We start from the raw sequence: 15,000 nt of genomic DNA on the forward strand, positions 1-15,000 counted from the left end.
AGCTTACAGCACCTGGTATTCCCAGGCGGTCTCCCATCCAAGTACTAACCAGGCCCAAACCTGCTTAGCTTCCGAGATCAGACGAGATCGGGCATAGCCAGGTTGGTATGGCCGTAAGCGAAGACTGCTGCAAAGAGAGGGCTATTTAAAGACCAGCCAATCTAATCGCCAGTACATTATATAAGTAGGAAAGAAAACCCAAAAGTTTAAAGCACCTGGTATTCCTAGGCAGTCTCTCATCAAAGTGCTAACCAGACCTAAACCTGCTAAGATTCAGAGATCGGGCATTGACTCTTTTTTTTTTTTTTTTTTTTTTTTTTTAATGAAAGATTATTATATAATTCGTGAAATTTTCCAAAGAGATTAAAGCACCTGGTATTCCCAGGCAGTCTCCCATCCATGTACTAACCAGGCCCAAACCTGTTAATATTCAGAGATCGGGCATTGACTCTATTTTTTTGGCAAAATTATTATATACTAAGTGAAAAATGTCCAAAAAGTTTACAGCACCTGGTATTCCCAGGCGGTCTCCCATCCAAGTACTAACCAGGCCCAAACCTGCTTAGCTTCTGAGATCAGACGAGATCGGGCATCGCCAGGTTGGTATGGCCGTAAGCGAAGACTGCTGCAAAGAGAGGGCTATTTAAAGAACAGCCAATCTAATCGCCAGTACTTTATATAAGTAGGAAAGAGAACCCAAAAGCTTAAATCAATCAATCAATCACCTTTATTTATATAGTGCTTTAAACAAAATACATTGCGTCAAAGCACTGAACAACATTCATTTGGAAAACAGTGTCTCAATAATGCAAAATGATAGTTAAAGGCAGTTCATCATTGAATTCAGTTATGTCATCTCTGTTCAGTTGAAATAGTGTCTGTTTTTATTTGCAATCAAGTCAATGATATCGCTGTAGATGAAGTGACCCCAACTAAGCAAGCCAGAGGCGACAGCGGCAAGGAACCGAAACTCCATCGGTGACAGAATGGAGAAAAAAACCTTGGGAGAAACCAGGCTCAGTTGGGGGGTCAGTTCTCCTCTGACCAGACGAAAACCAGTAGTTCAATTCCAGGCTGCAGCAAAGTCAGATTGTGCAGAAGAATCATCTGTTTCCTGTTTTAAAGCACCTGGTATTCCTAGGCAGTCTCTCATCAAAGTGCTAACCAGACCTAAACCTGCTAAGATTCAGAGATCGGGCATTGACTTTTTTTTTTTTTTTTTTTTTTTTTTTTTAATGAAAGATTATTATATAATTCGTGAAATTTTCCAAAGAGATTAAAGCACCTGGTATTCCCAGGCAGTCTCTCATCAAAGTGCTAACCAGACCTAAACCTGCTAAGATTCAGAGATCGGGCATTGACTCTATTTTTTGGCAAAATTATTATATACTAAGTGAAAAATGTCCAAAAAGCTTACAGCACCTGGTATTCCCAGGCGGTCTCCCATCCAAGTACTAACCAGGCCCAAACCTGCTAATATTCAAAGATCGGGCATTGACTCTATTTTTTGGCAAAATTATTATATACTAAGTGAAAAATGTCCAAAAAGCTTACAGCACCTGGTATTCCCAGGCGGTCTCCCATCCAAGTACTAACCAGGCCCAAACCTGCTAATATTCAAAGATCGGGCATTGACTCTATTTTTTGGCAAAATTATTATATACTAAGTGAAAAATGTCCAAAAAGCTTACAGCACCTGGTATTCCCAGGCGGTCTCCCATCCAAGTACTAACCAGGCCCAAACCTGCTTAGCTTCCGAGATCAGACGAGATCGGGCATAGCCAGGTTGGTATGGCCGTAAGCGAAGGCTGCTGCAAAGAGAGGGCTATTTAAAGACCAGCCAATCTAATCGCCAGTACATTATATAAGTAGGAAAGAAAACCCAAAAGTTTAAAGCACCTGGTATTCCTAGGCAGTCTCTCATCAAAGTGCTAACCAGACCTAAACCTGCTAAGATTCAGAGATCGGGCATAGACTCAATTTTTTTTTTTTTTTAATGAAAGATTATTATATAATTCGTGAAATTTTCCAAACAGATTAAAGCACCTGGTATTCCCAGGCAGTCTCCCATCCATGTACTAACCAGGCCCAAACCTGCTAATATTCAGAGATCGGTCATTGACTCTATTTTTTGGCAAAATTATTATATACTAAGTGAAAAATGTCCAAAAAGCTTACAGCACCTGGTATTCCCAGGCGGTCTCCCATCCAAGTACTAACCAGGCCCAAACCTGCTAATATTCAAAGAATGGGCATTGACTCTATTTTTTGGCAAAATTATTATATACTAAGTGAAAAATGTCCAAAAAGCTTACAGCACCTGGTATTCCCAGGCGGTCTCCCATCCAAGTACTAACCAGGCCCAAACCTGCTTAGCTTCCGAGATCAGACGAGATCGGGCATAGCCAGGTTGGTATGGCCGTAAGCGAAGACTGCTGCAAAGAGAGGGCTATTTAAAGACCAGCCAATCTAATCGCCAGTACATTATATAAGTAGGAAAGAAAACCCAAAAGCTTAAAGAACCTGGTATTCCTAGGCAGTCTTTCATCAAAGTGCTAACCAGACCTAAACCTGCTAAGATTCAGAGATCGGGCATTGACTCTTTTTTTTTTTTTTTTTTTTTTAATGAAAGATTATTATATAATTCGTGAAATTTTCCAAAGTGATTAAAGCACCTGGTATTCCCAGGCAGTCTCTCATCAAAGTGCTAACCAGACCTAAACCTGCTAAGATTCAGAGATCGGGCATTGACTCTATTTTTTGGCAAAATTATTATATACTAAGTGAAAAATGTCCAAAAAGCTTACAGCACCCGGTATTCCCAGGCGGTCTCCCATCCAAGTACTAACCAGGCCCAAACCTGCTTAGCTTCTGAGATCAGACGAGATCGGGCATCGCCAGGTTGGTATGGCCGTAAGCGAAGACTGCTGCAAAGAGAGGGCTATTTAAAGAACAGCCAATCTAATCGCCAGTACTTTATATAAGTAGGAAAGAAAACCCAAAAGCTTAAATCAATCAATCAATCACCTTTATTTATATAGTGCTTTAAACAAAATACATTGCGTCAAAGCACTGAACAACATTCATTTGGAAAACAGTGTCTCAATAATGCAAAATGATAGTTAAAGGCAGTTCATCATTGAATTCAGTTATGTCATCTCTGTTCAGTTGAAATAGTGTCTGTTTTTATTTGCAATCAAGTCAATGATATCGCTGTAGATGAAGTGACCCCAACTAAGCAAGCCAGAGGCGACAGCGGCAAGGAACCGAAACTCCATCGGTGACAGAATGGAGAAAAAAACCTTGGGAGAAACCAGGCTCAGTTGGGGGGGTCAGTTCTCCTCTGACCAGACGAAAACCAGTAGTTCAATTCCAGGCTGCAGCAAAGTCAGATTGTGCAGAAGAATCATCTGTTTCCTGTTTTAAAGCACCTGGTATTCCTAGGCAGTCTCTCATCAAAGTGCTAACCAGACCCTAAACCTGCTAAGATTCAGAGATCGGGCATTGACTCTTTTTTTTTTTTTTTTTTTAATGAAAGATTATTATATAATTCGTGAAATAGTCAATGATATCGCTGTAGATGAAGTGACCCCAACTAAGCAAGCCAGAGGCGACAGCGGCAAGGAACCGAAACTCCATCGGTGACAGAATGGAGAAAAAAACCTTGGGAGAAACCAGGCTCAGTTGGGGGGTCAGTTCTCCTCTGACCAGACGAAAACCAGTAGTTCAATTCCAGGCTGCAGCAAAGTCAGATTGTGCAGAAGAATCATCTGTTTCCTGTTTTAAAGCACCTGGTATTCCTAGGCAGTCTCTCATCAAAGTGCTAACCAGACCTAAACCTGCTAAGATTCAGAGATCGGGCATTGACTCTTTTTTTTTTTTTTTTTTTTAATGAAAGATTATTATATAATTCGTGAAATTTTCCAAAGAGATTAAAGCACCTGGTATTCCCAGGCAGTCTCTCATCAAAGTGCTAACCAGACCTAAACCTGCTAAGATTCAGAGATCGGGCATTGACTCTATTTTTTGGCAAAATTATTATATACTAAGTGAAAAATGTCCAAAAAGCTTACAGCACCTGGTATTCCCAGGAAGTCTCCCATCCATGTACTAACCAGGCCCAAACCTGCTAATATTCAGAGATCGGGCATTGACTCTATTTTTTGGCAAAATTATTATATACTAAGTGAAAAATGTCCAAAAAGCTTACAGCACCTGGTATTCCCAGGCGGTCTCCCATCCAAGTACTAACCAGGCCCAAACCTGCTAATATTCAAAGATCGGCATTGACTCTATTTTTTGGCAAAATTATTATATACTAAGTGAAAAATGTCCAAAAAGCTTACAGCACCTGGTATTCCCAGGCGGTCTCCCATCCAAGTACTAACCAGGCCCAAACCTGCTTAGCTTCCGAGATCAGACGAGATCGGGCATAGCCAGGTTGGTATGGCCGTAAGCGAAGACTGCTGCAAAGAGAGGGCTATTTAAAGAACAGCCAATCTAATCGCCAGTACTTTATATAAGTAGGAAAGAGAACCCAAAAGCTTAAATCAATCAATCAATCACCTTTATTTATATAGTGCTTTAAACAAAATACATTGCGTCAAAGCACTGAACAACATTCATTTGGAAAACAGTGTCTCAATAATGCAAAATGATAGTTAAAGGCAGTTCATCATTGAATTCAGTTATGTCATCTCTGTTCAGTTGAAATAGTGTCTGTTTTTATTTGCAATCAAGTCAATGATATCGCTGTAGATGAAGTGACCCCAACTAAGCAAGCCAGAGGCGACAGCGGCAAGGAACCGAAACTCCATCGGTGACAGAATGGAGAAAAAAACCTTGGGAGAAACCAGGCTCAGTTGGGGGGTCAGTTCTCCTCTGACCAGACGAAAACCAGTAGTTCAATTCCAGGCTGCAGCAAAGTCAGATTGTGCAGAAGAATCATCTGTTTCCTGTTTTAAAGCACCTGGTATTCCTAGGCAGTCTCTCATCAAAGTGCTAACCAGACCTAAACCTGCTAAGATTCAGAGATCGGGCATTGACTTTTTTTTTTTTTTTTTTTTTTTTTTAATGAAAGATTATTATATAATTCGTGAAATTTTCCAAAGAGATTAAAGCACCTGGTATTCCCAGGCAGTCTCTCATCAAAGTGCTAACCAGACCTAAACCTGCTAAGATTCAGAGATCGGGCATTGACTCTATTTTTTGGCAAAATTATTATATACTAAGTGAAAAATGTCCAAAAAGCTTACAGCACCTGGTATTCCCAGGCGGTCTCCCATCCAAGTACTAACCAGGCCCAAACCTGCTAATATTCAAAGATCGGGCATTGACTCTATTTTTTGGCAAAATTATTATATACTAAGTGAAAAATGTCCAAAAAGCTTACAGCACCTGGTATTCCCAGGCGGTCTCCCATCCAAGTACTAACCAGGCCCAAACCTGCTAATATTCAAAGATCGGGCATTGACTCTATTTTTTGGCAAAATTATTATATACTAAGTGAAAAATGTCCAAAAAGCTTACAGCACCTGGTATTCCCAGGCGGTCTCCCATCCAAGTACTAACCAGGCCCAAACCTGCTTAGCTTCCGAGATCAGACGAGATCGGGCATAGCCAGGTTGGTATGGCCGTAAGCGAAGACTGCTGCAAAGAGAGGGCTATTTAAAGACCAGCCAATCTAATCGCCAGTACATTATATAAGTAGGAAAGAAAACCCAAAAGTTTAAAGCACCTGGTATTCCTAGGCAGTCTCTCATCAAAGTGCTAACCAGACCTAAACCTGCTAAGATTCAGAGATCGGGCATAGACTCAATTTTTTTTTTTTTTAATGAAAGATTATTATATAATTCGTGAAATTTTCCAAACAGATTAAAGCACCTGGTATTCCCAGGCAGTCTCCCATCCATGTACTAACCAGGCCCAAACCTGCTAATATTCAGAGATCGGTCATTGACTCTATTTTTTTGGCAAAATTATTATATACTAAGTGAAAAATGTCCAAAAAGCTTACAGCACCTGGTATTCCCAGGCGGTCTCCCATCCAAGTACTAACCAGGCCCAAACCTGCTAATATTCAAAGATCGGGCATTGACTCTATTTTTTGGCAAAATTATTATATACTAAGTGAAAAATGTCCAAAAAGCTTACAGCACCTGGTATTCCCAGGCGGTCTCCCATCCAAGTACTAACCAGGCCCAAACCTGCTTAGCTTCCGAGATCAGACGAGATCGGGCATAGCCAGGTTGGTATGGCCGTAAGCGAAGACTGCTGCAAAGAGAGGGCTATTTAAAGACCAGCCAATCTAATCGCCAGTACATTATATAAGTAGGAAAGAAAACCCAAAAGCTTAAAGAACCTGGTATTCCTAGGCAGTCTTTCATCAAAGTGCTAACCAGACCTAAACCTGCTAAGATTCAGAGATCGGGCATTGACTCTTTTTTTTTTTTTTTTTTTTTTAATGAAAGATTATTATATAATTCGTGAAATTTTCCAAAGAGATTAAAGCACCTGGTATTCCCAGGCAGTCTCTCATCAAAGTGCTAACCAGACCTAAACCTGCTAAGATTCAGAGATCGGGCATTGACTCTATTTTTTGGCAAAATTATTATATACTAAGTGAAAAATGTCCAAAAAGCTTACAGCACCTGGTATTCCCAGGCAGTCTCCCATCCATGTAGTAACCAGGCCCAAACCTGCTAATATTCAGAGATCGGGCATTGACTCTATTTTTTTGGCAAAATTATTATATACTAAGTGAAAAATGTCCAAAAAGTTTACAGCACCTGGTATTCCCAGGCGGTCTCCCATCCAAGTACTAACCAGGCCCAAACCTGCTTAGCTTCTGAGATCAGACGAGATCGGGCATCGCCAGGTTGGTATGGCCGTAAGCGAAGACTGCTGCAAAGAGAGGGCTATTTAAAGAACAGCCAATCTAATCGCCAGTACTTTATATAAGTAGGAAAGAAAACCCAAAAGCTTAAATCAATCAATCAATCACCTTTATTTATATAGTGCTTTAAACAAAATACATTGCGTCAAAGCACTGAACAACATTCATTTGGAAAACAGTGTCTCAATAATGCAAAATGATAGTTAAAGGCAGTTCATCATTGAATTCAGTTATGTCATCTCTGTTCAGTTGAAATAGTGTCTGTTTTTATTTGCAATCAAGTCAATGATATCGCTGTAGATGAAGTGACCCCAACTAAGCAAGCCAGAGGCGACAGCGGCAAGGAACCGAAACTCCATCGGTGACAGAATGGAGAAAAAAACCTTGGGAGAAACCAGGCTCAGTTGGGGGGTCAGTTCTCCTCTGACCAGACGAAAACCAGTAGTTCAATTCCAGGCTGCAGCAAAGTCAGATTGTGCAGAAGAATCATCTGTTTCCTGTTTTAAAGCACCTGGTATTCCTAGGCAGTCTCTCATCAAAGTGCTAACCAGACCCTAAACCTGCTAAGATTCAGAGATCGGGCATTGACTCTTTTTTTTTTTTTTTTTTTTAATGAAAGATTATTATATAATTCGTGAAATAGTCAATGATATCGCTGTAGATGAAGTGACCCCAACTAAGCAAGCCAGAGGCGACAGCGGCAAGGAACCGAAACTCCATCGGTGACAGAATGGAGAAAAAAACCTTGGGAGAAACCAGGCTCAGTTGGGGGGTCAGTTCTCCTCTGACCAGACGAAAACCAGTAGTTCAATTCCAGGCTGCAGCAAAGTCAGATTGTGCAGAAGAATCATCTGTTTCCTGTTTTAAAGCACCTGGTATTCCTAGGCAGTCTCTCATCAAAGTGCTAACCAGACCTAAACCTGCTAAGATTCAGAGATCGGGCATTGACTTTTTTTTTTTTTTTTTTTTTTTTTTTTAATGAAAGATTATTATATAATTCGTGAAATTTTCCAAAGAGATTAAAGCACCTGGTATTCCCAGGCAGTCTCTCATCAAAGTGCTAACCAGACCTAAACCTGCTAAGATTCAGAGATCGGGCATTGACTCTATTTTTTGGCAAAATTACTATATACTAAGTGAAAAATGTCCAAAAAGCTTACAGCACCTGGTATTCCCAGGCAGTCTCCCATCCATGTACTAACCAGGCCCAAACCTGCTAATATTCAGAGATCGGGCATTGACTCTATTTTTTGGCAAATTATTATATACTAAGTGAAAAATGTCCAAAAAGCTTACAGCACCTGGTATTCCCAGGCGGTCTCCCATCCAAGTACTAACCAGGCCCAAACCTGCTAATATTCAAAGATCGGGCATTGACTCTATTTTTTGGCAAAATTATTATATACTAAGTGAAAAATGTCCAAAAAGCTTACAGCACCTGGTATTCCCAGGCGGTCTCCCATCCAAGTACTAACCAGGCCCAAACCTGCTTAGCTTCCGAGATCAGACGAGATCGGGCATAGCCAGGTTGGTATGGCCGTAAGCGAAGACTGCTGCAAAGAGAGGGCTATTTAAAGACCAGCCAATCTAATCGCCAGTACATTATATAAGTAGGAAAGAAAACCCAAAAGTTTAAAGCACCTGGTATTCCTAGGCAGTCTCTCATCAAAGTGCTAACCAGACCTAAACCTGCTAAGATTCAGAGATCGGGCATTGACTCTTTTTTTTTTTTTTTTTTTTTTTTTTAATGAAAGATTATTATATAATTCGTGAAATTTTCCAAAGAGATTAAAGCACCTGGTATTCCCAGGCAGTCTCCCATCCATGTACTAACCAGGCCCAAACCTGTTAATATTCAGAGATCGGGCATTGACTCTATTTTTTGGCAAAATTATTATATACTAAGTGAAAAATGTCCAAAAAGCTTACAGCACCTGGTATTCCCAGGCGGTCTCCCATCCAAGTACTAACCAGGCCCAAACCTGCTTAGCTTCCGAGATCAGACGAGATCAGGCATAGCCAGGTTGGTATGGCCGTAAGCGAAGACTGCTGCAAAGAGAGGGCTATTTAAAGACCAGCCAATCTAATCGCCAGTACATTATATAAGTAGGAAAGAAAACCCAAAAGCTTAAAGCACCTGGTAATTCTAGGCAGTCTCTCATCAAAGTGCTAACCAGACCTAAACCTGCTAAGATTCAGAGATCGGGCATTGACTCTATTTTTTTGGCAAAATTATTATATACTAAGTGAAAAATGTCCAAAAAGCTTACAGCACCTGGTATTCCCAGGCAGTCTCCCATCCATGTACTAACCAGGCCCAAACCTGCTAATATTCAGAGATCGGGCATTGACTCTATTTTTTGGCAAAATTATTATATACTAAGTGAAAAATGTCCAAAAAGCTTACAGCACCTGGTATTCCCAGGCGGTCTCCCATCCAAGTACTAACCAGGCCCAAACCTGCTTAGCTTCCGAGATCAGACGAGATCGGGCATCGCCAGGTTGGTATGGCCGTAAGCGAAGACTGCTGCAAAGAGAGGGCTATTTAAAGAACAGCCAATCTTATCGCCAGTACATTATATAAGTAGGAAAGAAAACCCAAAAGCTTAAATCAATCAATCAATCACCTTTATTTATATAGTGCTTTAAACAAAATACATTGCGTCAAAGCACTGAACAACATTAATTTGGAAAACAGTGTCTCAATAATGCAAAATGATAGTTAAAGGCAGTTCATCATTGGATTCAGTTATGTCATCTCTGTTCAGTTGAAATAGTGTCTGTTTTTATTTGCAATCAAGTCAATGATATCGCTGTAGATGAAGTGACCCCAACTAAGCAAGCCAGAGGCGACAGCGGCAAGGAACCGAAACTCCATCGGTGACAGAATGGAGAAAAAAACCTTGGGAGAAACCAGGCTCAGTTGGGGGGTCAGTTCTCCTCTGACCAGACGAAAACCAGTAGTTCAATTCCAGGCTGCAGCAAAGTCAGATTGTGCAGAAGAATCATCTGTTTCCTGTTTTAAAGCACCTGGTATTCCTAGGCAGTCTCTCATCAAAGTGCTAACCAGACCCTAAACCTGCTAATATTCAGAGATCGGGCATTGACTCTATTTTTTGGCAAAATTATTATATACTAAGTGAAAAATGTCCAAAAAGCTTACAGCACCTGGTATTCCCAGGCGGTCTCCCATCCAAGTACTAACCAGGCCCAAACCTGCTAATATTCAAAGATCGGGCATTGACTCTATTTTTTGGCAAAATTATTATATACTAAGTGAAAAATGTCCAAAAAGCTTACAGCACCTGGTATTCCCAGGCGGTCTCCCATCCAAGTACTAACCAGGCCCAAACCTGCTTAGCTTCCGAGATCAGACGAGATCGGGCATAGCCAGGTTGGTATGGCCGTAAGCGAAGACTGCTGCAAAGAGAGGGCTATTTAAAGACCAGCCAATCTAATCGCCAGTACATTATATAAGTAGGAAAGAAAACCCAAAAGTTTAAAGCACCTGGTATTCCTAGGCAGTCTCTCATCAAAGTGCTAACCAGAGCTAAACCTGCTAAGATTCAGAGATCGGGCATAGACACAATTTTTTTTTTTTTTTTTTTTAATGAAAGATTATTATATAATTCGTGAAATTTTCCAAACAGATTAAAGCACCTGGTATTCCCAGGCAGTCTCCCATCCATGTACTAACCAGGTCCAAACCTGCTAATATTCAGAGATCGGGCATTGACTCTATTTTTTGGCAAAATTATTATATACTAAGTGAAAAATGTCCAAAAAGCTTACAGCACCTGGTATTCCCAGTCGGTCTCCCATCCAAGTACTAACCAGGCCCAAACCTGCTTAGCTTCCGAGATCAGAGGAGATCGGGCATAGCCAGGTTGGTATGGCCGTAAGCGAAGACTGCTGCAAAGAGAGGGCTATTTAAAGATCAGCCAATCTAATCGCCAGTACATTATATAAGTAGGAAAGAAAACCCAAAAGCTTAAAGCACCTGGTATTTCTAGGCAGTCTCTCATCAAAGTGCTAACAAGACCTAAACCTGCTAAGATTCAGAGATCGGGCATTGACTCTATTTTTTGGCAAAATTATTATATACTAAGTGAAAAATGTCCAAAAAGCTTACAGCACCTGGTATTCCCAGGCAGTCTCCCATCCATGTACTAACCAGGCCCAAACCTGCTAATATTCAGAGATCGGGCATTGACTCTATTTTTTGGCAAAATTATTATATACCAAGTGAAAAATGTCCAAAAAGCTTACAGCACCTGGTATTCCCAGGCGGTCTCCCATCCAAGTACTAACCAGGCCCAAACCTGCTTAGCTTCCGAGATCAGACGAGATCGGGCATCGCCAGGTTGGTATGGCCGTAAGCGAAGACTGCTGCAAAGAGAGGGCTATTTAAAGAACAGCCAATCTTATCGCCAGTACATTATATAAGTAGGAAAGAAAACCCAAAAGCTTAAATCAATCAATCAATCACCTTTATTTATATAGTGCTTTAAACAAAATACATTGCGTCAAAGCACTGAACAACATTCATTTGGAAAACAGTGTCTCAATAATGCAAAATGATAGTTAAAGGCAGTTCATCATTGGATTCAGTTATGTCATCTCTGTTCAGTTGAAATAGTGTCTGTTTTTATTTGCAATCAAGTCAATGATATCGCTGTAGATGAAGTGACCCCAACTAAGCAAGCCAGAGGCGACAGCGGCAAGGAACGGAAACTCCATCGGTGACAGAATGGAGAAAAAAACCTTGGGAGAAACCAGGCTCAGTTGGGGGGTCAGTTCTCCTCTGACCAGACGAAAACCAGTAGTTCAATTCCAGGCTGCAGCAAAGTCAGATTGTGCAGAAGAATCATCTGTTTCCTGTTTTAAAGCACCTGGTATTCCTAGGCAGTCTCTCATCAAAGTGCTAACCAGACCTAAACCTGCTAAGATTCAGAGATCGGGCATTGACTCTTTTTTTTTTTTTTTTTTTTTTTTTTAATGAAAGATTATTATATAATTCGTGAAATTTTCCAAAGAGATTAAAGCACCTGGTATTCCCAGGCAGTCTCCCATCCATGTACTAACCAGGCCCAAACCTGCTAATATTCAAAGATCGGCATTGACTCTATTTTTTGGCAAAATTATTATATACTAAGTGAAAAATGTCCAAAAAGCTTACAGCACCTGGTATTCCCAGGCAGTCTCCCATCCATGTTCTAACCAGGCCCAAACCTGCTAATATTCAGAGATCGGGCATTGACTCTATTTTTTTGGCAAAATTATTATATACTAAGTGAAAAATGTCCAAAAAGTTTACAGCACCTGGTATTCCCAGGCGGTCTCCCATCCAAGTACTAACCAGGCCCAAACCTGCTTAGCTTCTGAGATCAGACGAGATCGGGCATCGCCAGGTTGGTATGGCCGTAAGCGAAGACTGCTGCAAAGAGAGGGCTATTTAAAGAACAGCCAATCTAATCGCCAGTACTTTATATAAGTAGGAAAGAGAACCCAAAAGCTTAAATCAATCAATCAATCACCTTTATTTATATAGTGCTTTAAACAAAATACATTGCGTCAAAGCACTGAACAACATTCATTTGGAAAACAGTGTCTCAATAATGCAAAATGATAGTTAAAGGCAGTTCATCATTGAATTCAGTTATGTCATCTCCGTTCAGTTGAAATAGTGTCTGTTTTTATTTGCAATCAAGTCAATGATATCGCTGTAGATGAAGTGACCCCAACTAAGCAAGCCAGAGGCGACAGCGGCAAGGAACGGAAACTCCATCGGTGACAGAATGGAGAAAAAAACCTTGGGAGAAACCAGGCTCAGTTGGGGGGTCAGTTCTCCTCTGACCAGACGAAAACCAGTAGTTCAATTCCAGGCTGCAGCAAAGTCAGATTGTGCAGAAGAATCATCTGTTTCCTTTTTTAAAGCACCTGGTATTCCTAGGCAGTCTCTCATCAAAGTGCTAACCAGACCTAAACCTGCTAAGATTCAGAGATCGGGCATTGACTCTTTTTTTTTTTTTTTTTTTTTTTAATGAAAGATTATTATATAATTCGTGAAATTTTCCAAAGAGATTAAAGCACCTGGTATTCCCAGGCATTCTCTCATCAAAGTGCTAACCAGACCTAAACCTGCTAAGATTCAGAGATCGGGCATTGACTCTATTTTTTGGCAAAATTATTATATACTAAGTGAAAAATGTCCAAAAAGCTTACAGCACCTGGTATTCCCAGGCAGTCTCCCATCCATGTACTAACCAGGCCCAAACCTGCTAATATTCAAAGATCGGGCATTGACTCTATTTTTTGGCAAAATTATTATATACTAAGTGAAAAATGTCCAAATAGCTTACAGCACCTGGCATTCCCAGGCGGTCTCCCATCCAAGTACTAACCAGGCCCAAACCTGCTTAGCTTCCGAGATCAGACGAGATCGGGCATCGCCAGGTTGGTATGGCCGTAAGCGAAGACTGCTGCAAAGAGAGGGCTATTTAAAGACCAGCCAATCTAATCACCAGTACATTATATAAGTAGGAAAGAAAACCCAAAAGTTTAAAGCACCTGGTATTCTTAGGCAGTCTCTCATCAAAGTGCTAACCAGACCTAAACCTGCTAAGATTCAGAGATCGGGCATAGACTCAATTTTTTTTTTTTTTTTTTTTAATGAAAGATTATTATATAATTCGTGAAATTTTCCAAAAAGATTAAAGCACCTGGTATTCCTAGGCAGTCTCCCATCCATGTACTAACCAGGCCCAAACCTGTTAATATTTAGAGATCGGGCATTGACTCTATTTTTTGGCAAAATTATTATATATTAAGTGAAAAATGTCCAAAAAGCTTACAGCACCTGGTATTCCCAGGCGGTCTCCCATCCAAGTACTAACCAGGCACAAACCTGCTTAGCTTCCGAGATCAGACGAGATCGGGAATAGCCAGGTTGGTATGGCCGTAAGCGAAGACTGCTGCAAAGAGAGGGCTATTTAAAGACCAGCCAATCTAATCGCCAGTACATTATATAAGTAGGAAAGAAAACCCAAAAGCTTAAAGCACCTGGTATTCCTAGGCAGTCTCTCATCAAAGTGCTAACCAGACCTAAACCTGCTAAGATTCAGAGATCGGGCATTGACTCTTTTTTTTTTTTAATGACTGATTATTATATAATTCATGAAATTTTCCAAAGAGATTAAAGCACCTGGTATTCCCAGGCAGTCTCCCAACCATGTACTAACCAGGCCCAAACCTGCTAATATTCAAAGATCGGGCATTGACTCTATTTTTTGGCAAAATTATTATATACTAAGTGAAAAATGTCCAAAAAGCTTACAGCACCTGGTATTCCCAGGCGGTCTCCCATCCAAGTACTAACCAGGCCCAAACCTGCTTAGCTTCCGAGATCAGACGAGATCGGGCATAGCCAGGTTGGTATGGCCGCAAGCTAAGACTGCTGCAAAGAGAGGGCTATTTAAAGACCAGCCAATCTAATCGCCAGTACATTATATAAGTAGGAAAGAAAACCCAAAAGTTTAAAGCACCTGGTATTCCTAGGCAGTCTCTCATCAAAGTGCTAACCAGACCTAAACCTGCTAAGATTCAGAGATCGGGCATAGACTCAATTTTTTTTTTTTTTTTTTTTTTTTTTTAATGAAAGATTATTATATAATTCGTGAAATTTTCCAAACAGATTAAAGCACCTGGTATTCCCAGGCAGTCTCCCATCCATGTACTAACCAGGCCCAAACCTGCTAATATTCAGAGATCGGGCATTGACTCTATTTTTTGGCAAAATTATTATATACTAAGTGAAAAATGTCCAAAAAGCTTACAGCACCTGGTATTCCCAGGCGGTCTCCCATCCAAGTACTAACCAGGCCCAAACCTGCTAATATTCAAAGATCGGGCATTGACTCTATTTTTTGGCAAAATTATTATATACTAAGTGAAAAATGTCCAAAAAGCTTACAGCACCTGGTATTCCCAGGCGGTCTCCCATCCAAGTACTAACCAGGCCCAAACCTGCTTAGCTTCCGAGATCAGACGAGATCGGGCATAGCCAGGTTGGTATGGCCGTAAGCGAAGACTGCTGCAAAGAGAGG

General features: G+C 40.7%; 20 non-coding genes across 20 annotated transcripts; all 20 read right to left on the reverse strand.

Moving 5' to 3' along the window:
• Window positions 1-119, reverse strand: LOC113102154 (5S ribosomal RNA). The gene has a single exon (XR_003290677.1). It is a non-coding gene; the product is annotated as a 5S ribosomal RNA (ribosomal RNA).
• A 379-nt stretch (window positions 120-498) lies between these two features.
• Window positions 499-617, reverse strand: LOC113102137 (5S ribosomal RNA). The gene has a single exon (XR_003290664.1). It is a non-coding gene; the product is annotated as a 5S ribosomal RNA (ribosomal RNA).
• Window positions 618-1,684: 1,067 nt separating this feature from the next.
• On the reverse strand, window positions 1,685-1,803 carry LOC113102155 (5S ribosomal RNA). The gene has a single exon (XR_003290678.1). It is a non-coding gene; the product is annotated as a 5S ribosomal RNA (ribosomal RNA).
• A 505-nt stretch (window positions 1,804-2,308) lies between these two features.
• LOC113102156 (5S ribosomal RNA) lies at window positions 2,309-2,427 on the reverse strand. The gene has a single exon (XR_003290679.1). It is a non-coding gene; the product is annotated as a 5S ribosomal RNA (ribosomal RNA).
• A 373-nt stretch (window positions 2,428-2,800) lies between these two features.
• On the reverse strand, window positions 2,801-2,919 carry LOC113102129 (5S ribosomal RNA). The gene has a single exon (XR_003290657.1). It is a non-coding gene; the product is annotated as a 5S ribosomal RNA (ribosomal RNA).
• Window positions 2,920-4,339: 1,420 nt separating this feature from the next.
• On the reverse strand, window positions 4,340-4,458 carry LOC113102158 (5S ribosomal RNA). Its single transcript, XR_003290681.1, has one exon. It is a non-coding gene; the product is annotated as a 5S ribosomal RNA (ribosomal RNA).
• Window positions 4,459-5,522: 1,064 nt separating this feature from the next.
• LOC113102159 (5S ribosomal RNA) lies at window positions 5,523-5,641 on the reverse strand. The gene has a single exon (XR_003290682.1). It is a non-coding gene; the product is annotated as a 5S ribosomal RNA (ribosomal RNA).
• Window positions 5,642-6,146: 505 nt separating this feature from the next.
• On the reverse strand, window positions 6,147-6,265 carry LOC113102160 (5S ribosomal RNA). Its single transcript, XR_003290683.1, has one exon. It is a non-coding gene; the product is annotated as a 5S ribosomal RNA (ribosomal RNA).
• A 511-nt stretch (window positions 6,266-6,776) lies between these two features.
• Window positions 6,777-6,895, reverse strand: LOC113102138 (5S ribosomal RNA). The gene has a single exon (XR_003290665.1). It is a non-coding gene; the product is annotated as a 5S ribosomal RNA (ribosomal RNA).
• A 1,426-nt stretch (window positions 6,896-8,321) lies between these two features.
• Window positions 8,322-8,440, reverse strand: LOC113102161 (5S ribosomal RNA). The gene has a single exon (XR_003290684.1). It is a non-coding gene; the product is annotated as a 5S ribosomal RNA (ribosomal RNA).
• A 377-nt stretch (window positions 8,441-8,817) lies between these two features.
• LOC113102195 (5S ribosomal RNA) lies at window positions 8,818-8,936 on the reverse strand. The gene has a single exon (XR_003290715.1). It is a non-coding gene; the product is annotated as a 5S ribosomal RNA (ribosomal RNA).
• Window positions 8,937-9,295: 359 nt separating this feature from the next.
• On the reverse strand, window positions 9,296-9,414 carry LOC113102177 (5S ribosomal RNA). The gene has a single exon (XR_003290699.1). It is a non-coding gene; the product is annotated as a 5S ribosomal RNA (ribosomal RNA).
• Window positions 9,415-10,188: 774 nt separating this feature from the next.
• LOC113102163 (5S ribosomal RNA) lies at window positions 10,189-10,307 on the reverse strand. Its single transcript, XR_003290685.1, has one exon. It is a non-coding gene; the product is annotated as a 5S ribosomal RNA (ribosomal RNA).
• A 373-nt stretch (window positions 10,308-10,680) lies between these two features.
• Window positions 10,681-10,799, reverse strand: LOC113102107 (5S ribosomal RNA). The gene has a single exon (XR_003290635.1). It is a non-coding gene; the product is annotated as a 5S ribosomal RNA (ribosomal RNA).
• Window positions 10,800-11,157: 358 nt separating this feature from the next.
• On the reverse strand, window positions 11,158-11,276 carry LOC113102179 (5S ribosomal RNA). The gene has a single exon (XR_003290700.1). It is a non-coding gene; the product is annotated as a 5S ribosomal RNA (ribosomal RNA).
• Window positions 11,277-12,205: 929 nt separating this feature from the next.
• On the reverse strand, window positions 12,206-12,324 carry LOC113102139 (5S ribosomal RNA). The gene has a single exon (XR_003290666.1). It is a non-coding gene; the product is annotated as a 5S ribosomal RNA (ribosomal RNA).
• A 926-nt stretch (window positions 12,325-13,250) lies between these two features.
• On the reverse strand, window positions 13,251-13,369 carry LOC113102102 (5S ribosomal RNA). Its single transcript, XR_003290630.1, has one exon. It is a non-coding gene; the product is annotated as a 5S ribosomal RNA (ribosomal RNA).
• A 373-nt stretch (window positions 13,370-13,742) lies between these two features.
• LOC113102123 (5S ribosomal RNA) lies at window positions 13,743-13,861 on the reverse strand. The gene has a single exon (XR_003290651.1). It is a non-coding gene; the product is annotated as a 5S ribosomal RNA (ribosomal RNA).
• A 363-nt stretch (window positions 13,862-14,224) lies between these two features.
• LOC113102186 (5S ribosomal RNA) lies at window positions 14,225-14,343 on the reverse strand. Its single transcript, XR_003290707.1, has one exon. It is a non-coding gene; the product is annotated as a 5S ribosomal RNA (ribosomal RNA).
• Window positions 14,344-14,860: 517 nt separating this feature from the next.
• On the reverse strand, window positions 14,861-14,979 carry LOC113102164 (5S ribosomal RNA). The gene has a single exon (XR_003290686.1). It is a non-coding gene; the product is annotated as a 5S ribosomal RNA (ribosomal RNA).
• Window positions 14,980-15,000: the final 21 nt, after the last annotated feature.

Source organism: Carassius auratus, unplaced genomic scaffold, assembly GCF_003368295.1.
Source record: "Carassius auratus strain Wakin unplaced genomic scaffold, ASM336829v1 scaf_tig00217692, whole genome shotgun sequence".
NCBI lineage: Eukaryota > Metazoa > Chordata > Actinopteri > Cypriniformes > Cyprinidae > Carassius > Carassius auratus.